The sequence below is a fragment of the Papio anubis genome, chromosome 3 (genome assembly GCF_008728515.1).
Source record: "Papio anubis isolate 15944 chromosome 3, Panubis1.0, whole genome shotgun sequence".
In the NCBI taxonomy this organism is placed as follows: Eukaryota; Metazoa; Chordata; class Mammalia; order Primates; family Cercopithecidae; genus Papio; species Papio anubis.
In genome coordinates, this window is record NC_044978.1 from 79,685,181 (window position 1) to 79,695,536 (window position 10,356).

General features: G+C 44.3%; 1 long non-coding RNA gene across 1 annotated transcript; it reads left to right on the forward strand.

The window, feature by feature from the left end:
• The first annotated feature begins 468 nt into the window (after positions 1 to 468).
• LOC116274154 lies at positions 469 to 9,419 on the forward strand. Its single transcript, XR_004182726.1, has 3 exons — positions 469 to 1,180; positions 4,477 to 4,652; positions 7,678 to 9,419. It is a non-coding gene; the product is annotated as an uncharacterized LOC116274154 (long non-coding RNA).
• Positions 9,420 to 10,356: the final 937 nt, after the last annotated feature.

The following is a 10,356-nucleotide window of genomic DNA, read 5'->3' on the forward strand; positions in this document are numbered from 1 at the left end:
CCGCCTCCTGCAGCCTCTATATATATACCTAGCTGGTATCTGTGGCAGGCGGGGTTCCCTCTCTCGGCTTTGGTCTCTGTACAGGGACGCTTCTTTCTTCTCCCTGCCTTCTTGCCCCTCCTTGCCTGTTAAATTCGCCTCTCAGGGCCGGGCGCGGTGGCTCAAGCCTGTAATCCCAGCACTTTGGGAGGCCGAGACGGGCGGATCACGAGGTCAGGAGATCGAGACCATCCTGGCTAACGCGGTGAAACCCCGTCTCTACTAAAAAATACAAAAAAACCTAGCCGGGCGCGGTGGCCGGCGCCTGTAGTCCCAGCTACACGGGAGGCTGAGGCAGGAGAATGGCGTAAACCCGGGAGGCGGAGCTTGCAGTGAGCTGAGATCCGGCCACTGCACTCCAGCCTGGGCGACAGAGCGAGACTCCGTCTCAAAAAAAAAAAAAAAAAAAAAAAAACCGCCTCTCATTAAAAAAAAAAAAAAAAAGAGGTTGGCAGCTATGCTGCTACTAACGTTTCTGAGGGTGGGGAGGATTTGGAGAGATGGTTCTGTGGCTGTGGATAAGTGTTGTGGGTCACAGACTTAAGGAACAAAATAGAGTGATGCTGTCTCCTGGAATTCTAAAATTCTGGGGCAGTGAATTCTCAGGCATGACCATAATGTGGATGAGAGTCTGTAATAATCACTGTCAGTGCCTGGGCCTATTTTCTCTCTGGCTTTTCATTGTAGTTCACTATTATCGCTAACTTCTGACAACCTGATCAAGGTATTCTCTGGCAACATGGGCAGGCTGGGTAAGCCAGGAATCTAATGACCCCTTCCCAGACCTCCAGCCCCACCCATAACTGATGGGAGGAGGTGTATGTATCCCAGTTCTTTCACTTGTCTGGTAGAATAACTGAGACTTGACATGCAGAGTTCCAGAGAGCAATTAAGTTCCAGTTGCCCAGAGTGGGTAACACAGCCAGAGTGAAAACATATCTTAATTAGCTGATTTTTTCCCCTTCATGTCTCATTTCTTTATTCCTTCATTGGGATGACATCTATATCAACTGCAGCACTCAAAACTTTGTTTCAGAATCTGCTCTAAGGGAACCCCCGTCTTTGCAAACAATTGTTCACTGACATCCTGGCTGAAAACTAACTCAGCTGGTGGAAGTTTTTGGATGATCCTAGACAGCTGGTAAGGGTGGTCTTTATCAACTTCTCTTCTCAACCAACCCAGTTTTTTTCCTCTCCTGGGCCTAAATAAGATAAAGAATGTCTAAAGGTGAATGGCTGTAGATAAATATTCATGTTCTCAGCCTTACCTATAGACTCCTGCTGACCTAGGCTGATTTTCAGATTTGTTATGTGTAACTGGGTAAATTCCATAATGTGTAAGCTTGCTTTCTTGGCTATAATATAAATAGGTCCGGAGTGGGCCAGTCTATGAGTTGACTTACACGAGGCATTCATTCATTCATTCATTCAAAAAATACTTATTGTGTGCCAAGCAGTATACTTGGCATTGTGAATGTAGCATTAAATAAGGTAGATTTAAACTCATCCTTTATCAGGCTTTGAATGCAAAGCTTATAGAGATGGCAAGAATGAAATTGTTACACGATTCTTGGGGTGTCACTTCACCAGCTGGAAACCTCTGTGGCCAGCTGTGCCTTTGCCTGAGATTTGCTCAGGCCTGCTGGGCCCACTCAGCCTGGAAGGCTGTATTTGGCTCGTGTTACTGGCCTGGATCCCATGCCTGCCAAGGATGACTGGAGTGGTGAGGGGTATGTGAGGCAGCAAGTGTGGTGTCTGGCCACTGCACACAGCCATGCATACTGGCTGTGGTGGGGCGGGTAGCTTCAGGTGCCAGCATGAGCGCTGGCTCCCTGCGAGGCTGTGGCTGGACCGGGTATCCTGCAAGCAGCTTCCATGGCTGGCACGGGGGAACATGGTGGCGCCTGGAAGGTTGGGTGAGGCTGTGGCTGGACCGGGCATCCTGCAAACAGCTTCCATGGCTGGCATGGGGGAACACGGTGGTGCCTGGAAGGTTGGAGATGTCAGGAACTGCAGAGCCCCAAAAAGAGTGTCACAGCCCTGGCTCAGGGAGCTCCTAGGTCTGGGCTTTCTGAAGGGCTGCAGCTTTTCTCTTTTTTTGTCACCTGCAATATGGTGAGCAAGGGGCATGTTTCAGCCCTGTCTGTGTTATAGCTCTTTCATCCCTGCCATTCGGTGGGTCTCTCATTCTTGTCTTGCACCCAGGAAGAATGAGGTATGTGGACAAGTGGAGGGTGAGCAAGGTGAAGAGGAGCTTTATTGACCAATAGAACAGCTCAGAGGAGACTCACAGTGGGTAGCTCCTCTCTGTAGCCAGGGTGTCCTGACTAGTGTTCAGCCCTCAGCAGAGAGGAAACCCTGGAGAGGGCAGCTCCTCTCTGCATCTGGCTATCCCAATGTCTCCTGATTCTGGGGTTTTTATGGGCTTCATAAGGGAGGAAGTGCATGTTGATTCGTCCATGGGTGGTCATGGGCAGGCCAGAAAAAGCACTATAAGTTCCCATTTCTGTCCTTGGGCTGGCAGCCTAGCCCCCAAGCTTCAGGCCTTCCCTGGCTTCACTAGGGACCCACCTCTTTTCATCCAGGAGCCTGTCTGCTTCCTGCCGCTGTTCATGGTGCCCAGGCTGTTCATGCCGAGGGGTGCCTGCAGGCCCGTGCCAAGCTGCCCTTACCCCTGACTCAGTCTGCCTCTCATGCTGATTGGTGCCCAAAGTCCAGAGTGGGCTGAGGTGGAAGGAAGCTGGCATGTCAGTGCTGCTCCAAGCGTGCACACACACTGTGGAGAGATTGTCCAGATTGTCACAGCGCCCAGGCTCAGCCTCAACTTTGCTCTGAGATTGAAGTGGGTGCTGGCAGCAGGAAACGGCCAGGCAGCAGGAGCAGGCATTTCTGAGCCTGTGGGGGCAGGGGGTCTTCCTGGGCCCCCAACAGTGCAGAGATGCCCAGGTCTGCAGCCATGGCTTGGGTGGCTATAGCTGCATCTGGGAGGGCAGGGTTCTTGCCTGTTCCCAGACTCCAAGAGCACAGGGAGACCTTAGTCTGAAGCCATGGCTGCGAGGCTGCAGCTGTGCCTGGGGAGGGTGAAGCTCCGCCCTGCCAACACAGAAGAGGGTGGGGCTTCCACCTGTTCCCAGCTCCCACCGGTTCCATGAAGCGCACAGCCCCAGCTGTACTTCCCACACTGCAGCCAGTGTCATGACAGTGGCCATTCTAGACGGGCTGCTGCTGCCATCAAAATGGTGCCAGAAACTGGGAGGTATACAATAGTTACATTACACGGAAATACAGAAGCTATGAGAAAAGGAGAGTAGAGACCATTTGGTAGTAGAAGGAGAAGCTGAGAGAGACATATTAATAGAAGCAGAGATGAAGACTTGCAAGGTCATGGTAATGTTACAACACTAGATTTTTGGGACCCGTGAGCCTGCTGATGAGATGGCAGCAAAGGAACTGGGTTGTAAACGCTTCACTAGGTTCCAAGGATAACCCAGTTTCCAAACTCCATTCTGTGAGCTGCCTCTGCTTTAGGTCCTGTTCATCCATGTCTTTGGGATCTGAGATTCTGGTTTCTTATTTTCTGATATATTATAATTGTTATTATTTTTACAACAGAACTTCATTAGTTAAGGAACCTGTGAGTGAGTTCTTTTTCATTTTATAGCTGATTAACACAGAACTGTGAACATGAAATTTAATTCTCACTTTTAACAGATAATGAAACTGAAGCCCAATGAGGCAAAGTGATTTTCTGTTGAAGTAAACACTCCGACTCCAAATTCACAGCATTTTAGATCTATCAGAACAAATAATAGTAACCTCACTTACTGTGAAGAGGCCCAGAAACAAGGCAATCTGTAGAATAGCCAGCATCCTAAAACTGGCATTTCATATAGTTTTCAGGCCCAGAAACAAGGCGATCTGTAGAATAGCCAGCATCCTAAAACTGGCATTTCGTATAGTTTTCAGAGGCTCATAAAAATCCTGTACATTTCACTAAATTTTCACTGGTCCAATTCACATTTATCAGTGCAATCCTCCAATCTTCCTTTTTGTTTTTGGTTTGTTTTGTGTTACCCCACACACATCTAAGTCAGTAGTATCAGGTTCACCTGGGAAATTGTCAGAGATGAAAATTAACAGATCCCATCCCAAACCTACTAAATCAGAAATTCAAGGTTTGGAGTTGAGCAGTTTGTTTTGATGAGTTCTCCAGGTAATTCCGATGGCATGCTAAAGTTTGAGAATCTTTGCTTTAGGCTAAGAAAATATCTGGATCCACTTATAGCAAATATTTTCCTATAGAAAAATTTTTAAAGAAGAAACAGTATATTATCTTAAAAATTAATCTCTCTGATGCTTTTTAGGTGTAGTTTTGCTGTTTCTATTGTTGTTGTTGATGATGATGATGATGCGTGTTTGTATCTGTGTGTTTTTCAGTTCTAGGTACATGAAATCCAGTGGTGTGCTGGTAAATGTTTAATAACCAGTTCTCTGGAAAGGGGAAAGATAAATATCCCATTTATACATTTGCTCATTTCTGTGGTGTAAATACTCTGAAAATAGCTGATTTCGAGCTATCAATATGACATTACTGAAGATGGAGCTGGGAAGAGGTGAGCATAAGTGACACTCAAAAGTCAGTACTGGCTGTACTCATTACTTCGGATTCCATAAATTTAAGCATAAAGTTAGAGATCTAGTTGTTATACTTAAATGTTAACTGAATGAATTGTGGAAGAGTAAACTAAGACTATGGGACTGGAATTTTATTTTTTGGGTAGGGAAAAATTTAGTGTGAATAAAGACTTTAACATATCAGAGTATTCTTCCTGGATTTCAGTGAGTGTCACAAAAGTAACAACAGAAAGAAAATTAAGAATGCATTTATTTAGAATATATTCTTTAAATAGCACTCTTTATTATATACTGTAACAAATCAGGCTATTTAAACACAGGCTGTTTTCAGCATAGCACTTTATGGCAATAAAACACTTTGCAAATCAATTTTATTGTTCCTCTCTGCAACCTCAGGAGGTAATAGATATGAGTTCCCTATTTTTACAGATGAAGAAAGTAAGGCACAAAGAGATCTTCAAACTTTCACATAGTGTGTTAATAGAAAAACTGGGATTACGACTTGAGCCCTGGAATTTCCCAGTCATAGTTTATTAGGTTATGTTTTCTGAAATGTGCATAATTTAATATGAGACTTTAATTGGCTTTCGTCTGCAGGGGTGGCTATGCTTTCTGTTGGTACAGTGTTGCAGACCTGAGCTACATTATGATGCTTGTTCTGTCCCTTCTTGCCAGCCTTGATCTGTCCAGAGTCTTTGCTGAGAAGGGCCCATAGAGGGCCATGATTTCTATGGGATTCCTAAAATCATTCATCCCCCAAACCACAGCTGCTTGGATTAGAGGTGAACGCCAGACCCAGGGGTGACCGATCAATAGATTGGCCCGTGGCCTAAACATAACAGGACTACCATACTCCTCTCCAGAATTTGGAATAACAAAGAATGAGAAAATTAGTGTGGGAGCTGAAAGGTAAAAATAATGATGTAAAGATATGTTGGAAAGGGCAGGGTGAACTGTGGTTAACTAAAATCATGAGAGCAGAAATTACTAGTAAGTAGAAAGTTTGACTCAGAGAACAGATAGAATGATTAGATAAGGAAGCAAGTCGTTAGAGTAAGAAAAATAAATAAATATTCAGGAAAAATAAATAGACATCATGAGAGACAAACCATGTAGCAATTGGGAGCTGGGGGAGACAGAGCAGTCAGTTCTTAGGGCTGCTCCTGTGACTGGCAGCTTTCCAGCTTCTATCCATGTATATATGTACAAGTTCTGCTGCACAGAACAGGAACTCTGCATTAGTGACTTAGCCCAAAGGGGGCTTGTAGTCTTCACATAACAAGAAGTCTGCAGGCAGGCAGCTCAGGGCTGGAGCAGCAGCCCCACAACATCAACAACACACCAAGCTGAGCTAGCTTTCCACTTCACCATCCTGGACAAGCAGCTTTTCTCCTCATATTTGCCATCTCACAGCCTCCAGCTTCACATCTATTTCCACGAGAGAAGAAATGATGAAGAGAAATGTGTTTTCCATGTATAAGTATCCGGAATGCAAAACTTCCCCCAAAGATCCTGCTTTTTTTCTCATTACCTAAACAGTGACGTGGACTCTTCGCAAGAAAAACTTTTTTTTTTTTTTTTTTTTTTTTTTTTTAGACAGAGTCTCAGTCTGTTGCCAGGGCTGGAATGCAGTGGCATGATCTCGACTCATTGCAACCTCCACTTCCTGGGTTCAAGCGATTCTCCTGCCTCAGCTTCCCGAGTAGCTGGGATTACAGGCGTCTGCCATTACGCCCAGCTAATTTTTTGTATTTTTAGTAGAGACGGGGTTTCACTATATTGGCCAGGCTGCTCTTGAACTCCTGACCTCGTGATTCACCCGCCTCGGCCTCCCAAAGTGCTGGGATTACAGGTGTGAGCCACCACACCTGGCCAAGAAAACTTCAAGAAATATAAACCCCTTCTCCTTTTTCTGTTTTTAGTTTAGCACATTGTTGCCCAGGACAAAACTGGGAGTCCAGGGCTGGGTGCAGTGGCTCACGCCTGTAATCTCAGCACTTTGGGAGGCCAAGGCAGGTGGATCATGAGGTCAGGAGTTCAAGACCAGCCTGGCCAAGACAGTGAAACCCTGTCTCTACTAAAAATATAAAAATTAGCCAGGCATGGTGATGTGTGCCTGTAGTCACAGCTACTCAGGAGGCTGAGGCAGGAGAATTGCTTGAACTCGGGAGGCAGAGGTTGCAGTGAACCGAGATCCCACCACTGTACTCCAGCCTGGGCAACAGAGTGAGACTCCATCTCAGAAAAAAGAAAGAAAGAAAGAAAGAAAGAAAGAGAGAGAGAGAGAGAGAGAGAGAGAGAGAGAGAGAGAGAGAAAGAGAGAGAGAAAGAAAGAAAGAAAGAAAGAAAGAAAGAAAGAAAGAAAGAAAGAAAGAAAGAAAGAAAGAAAGAAAATTGGGAGTCCAGTTAGTAAGAAGAAGGGAAAGATTGGTGAAGCAACTAGCACTGCCTTCCCAGCATACTTATACCTAGACCCCCATTACTTGAGGAACTCGTGTGAATCTTGAAATAAATTAGAACCAGCTTGGAGGTAAGAGGTATGTGGTTGTTCCACGAAAGGTAGTCTGGTCATCAGTCATCATAATTCTGCCATCTCCGACTTTGAGCAAATATAGCGGGCCCACCCAGAAGAGTGCTATCTTGTTTTAAAGTACTTGGGGGAAAAAAATCCAAAACATTAACTGCTAATAGCAAATATGGATTTGTTAACAAGTTGTGCCACACTAACTTTATAAAACATTTAAAAAAATTACACTGAGAGGTGGGGAAATGCTGTAGATACAGAATGTTTTGGTTTTGGCAAGGCAATTAATAAACCCTCTTGGTGTCGCTGAAAAAAGATGGAGATATTTAATTTGATGATGGTAGAATTATCTAAACAAAAAGCTAGTTACATGTATTTACCAAGCTTGATGTTGACAAATAAATTGCTAATCCAACGAGAAGTCTGTAGAGGTGAACCAAGAGAACCTGCCCTTGACTTTGTCCTGTTCAATGTTTCAGGTGGTGACTAGGAAGAAGAGAGAGTTCACTGATCCACAGTTGGAAGAATAGCTTTTAATGATGAGTGATGGAATAAAAATATATGAGCAGAATGGCCTTAGGTTGAAAGACTCAGTGACACAAATACAGCAGAGAGAGGATCTGGTTTAATAACAGTTCAAGGGAGAAAAAATAAAAAGGACTCCATTCAAAGTCAACTGTGATGATGCATGGCTTGCTTGCCCCTCTCTCCCTTTATCTTACTCACTTACCAAATCCCCAACGCAGGTGAAATCCAATCCTTACCATCCCACACCTGCATTTGAGCAGCTGCAAATGGCAGGAGAAAAACACAACCGCACGGAAAGTCCTCACTTTAGATTTATGACCAAATAGGCCCTTAATGCTGCCACTCGTAGAAACATATAAATGTTCCTGGTTGCATTAGGACTTTTCCTCATTTTACTCTCCTAAGTGAATATTTCACACATCCTCCTCTCTCCTCAATTCCTCAGCATCTCCTCTGTTATCCTCCTTCTAAGCTGATGCTCCTGCTTTCTGCTTAACTGAGAAAACTGAGGTGATCATAAGAGAAGTTGCACGGTTCCCGCATCACCACTGCGTCTGCTCACCACTCAGCATCTCCACCCACAGGTACCACTTTCTTGTCTGTGACGGAACTATCTCAAGCACATACCTTTCTTTGTGGAGGCACCTTTCTCGTCCCCACAGAGACATTGCTTGAGCAATTCTCCCCTTCCTCTCCTACATCATCAGTTGTTCCCTCTCTGTTGAATAATTCCCATTAGCATTGAAACATGCAATTCTTACTCCTTGAGTTATTTCCAGTCCTGTGTGACTCTGGAAATTATTTCTCGCTCCTTTTCTGTGTTTCTTTCCAGGGCCTTGGGGAGTTTCTTCAGTTGAAGCCCCTCTAGAGGGAACCCCTGTGGCCCTACAGAGCTTTTTCTTCGAGCAGTCCTCTTTGCTGTGCTATTCTGCTCTGTGAATTCTTGCACTGCCTTGTTCTCCCTGAATTCTCAACTCTGTCCCTCACCTCGGGGCACTCTGTTTGGTGTCCCCCACTGCGCAATGTGGCTGGAATCTCTATGGAGTTCGCTGGGCAGTCATATGGAGCACCTCATTTGTGTCCCGGCTCTCAGGGATCACTGTCCTGTGCTGTGTGTTTTCCACTGACTGAAAATTCTTTGTTTCATGAATTTTGTCCAGTTTTTCAGGCGTTTAAGGTGGGAGGGTAAATTCAGTCTCTGGTGCCTCATCATGACTGGACACAGTCTTTTCATTCTTCTTAAGCCCACTTTGGTGAGATTTTTTTGCATCCGGCGCATCCTCAAAATTTCTCTTGTCTGGGTTAGCCCTGATTTTCGGTGGTTTAATCTAATGCTCAGTCCTCACTTTATTGGCCCTGCTAGCCACATTTGATACATTTGATTGTGGTTTTGTACTACATACGTTTTCTTCATGTGGCTTTCGAGGCCCATTTCTTTAGACCCAGAATCGTACCATTGCTCGTCCCCTCCACTGCCACCACCCTGGTCTAGTCGCCATCGTCTTTCTACTACAATATGGCAAGAATCTACCTTGCTTTCCCCTCAGCCTGAAGGAGGTGGGGAGAGGAAAGATATTCAAGTCTTTTCTCAAACTAGCATCCAGAGTGATCCATTTAAAATACAAATCAGATTTTCTTAATCCAATCTGTCACTGATGGACATTTGGGTTGATTCCAAGTCTTTGCTATTGTGAATAGTGCCGCAATAAACATACGTGTGCATGTGTCTTTATAGCAGCATAATTTATAATCCTTTGGGTATATCCCCAGTAATGGGATGGCTGGGTCATATGGTACATCTAGTTCTAGATCCTTGAGGAATCGCCATACTGTTTTCCATAATGGTTGAACTAGTTTACAATCCCACCAACAGTGTAAAAGTGTTCCTATTTCTCCACATCCTCTCCAGCACCTGTTGTTTCCTGACTTTTTAATGATCGCCATTCTAACTGGTGTGAGATGGTATCTCATTGTGGTTTTGATTTGCATTTCTCTGATGGCCAGTGATGATGAGCATTTTTTCATATGTCTGTTGGCTGTATGAATGTCCTCTTTTGAGAAATGTCTGTTCATATCCTTTGCCCACTTTTTGATGGGGTTGTTTGTTTTTTTCTTGTAAATTTGTTGGAGTTCTTTGTAGGTTCTGGATATTAGCCCTTTGTCAGATGAGTAGATTGCAAAAATTTTCTCCCATTCTGTAGGTTGCCTGTTCACTCTGATGGTAGTTTCTTTTGCTGTGCAGAAGCTCTTTAGTTTAATTAGATCCCATTTGTCAATTTTAGCTTTTGCTGCCGTTGCTTTTGGTGTTTTAGACATAAAGTCTTTGCCCATGCCTATGTCCTGAATGGTACTACCTAGGTTTTCCTCTAGGATTTTTATGGTATTAGGTCTAACATTTAAGTCTCTAATCCATCTTGAATTAATTTTCGTATAAGGAGTAAGGAAAGGATCCAGTTTCAGCTTTCTACTTATGGCTAGCCAATTTTCCCAGCACCATTTATTAAATAGGGAATCCTTTCCCCATTTCTTGTTTCTCTCAGGTTTGTCAAAGATCAGATGGCTGTAGATGTGTGGTATTATTTCTGAGGACTCTGTTCTGTTCCATTGGTCTATATCTCTGTTTTGGTACC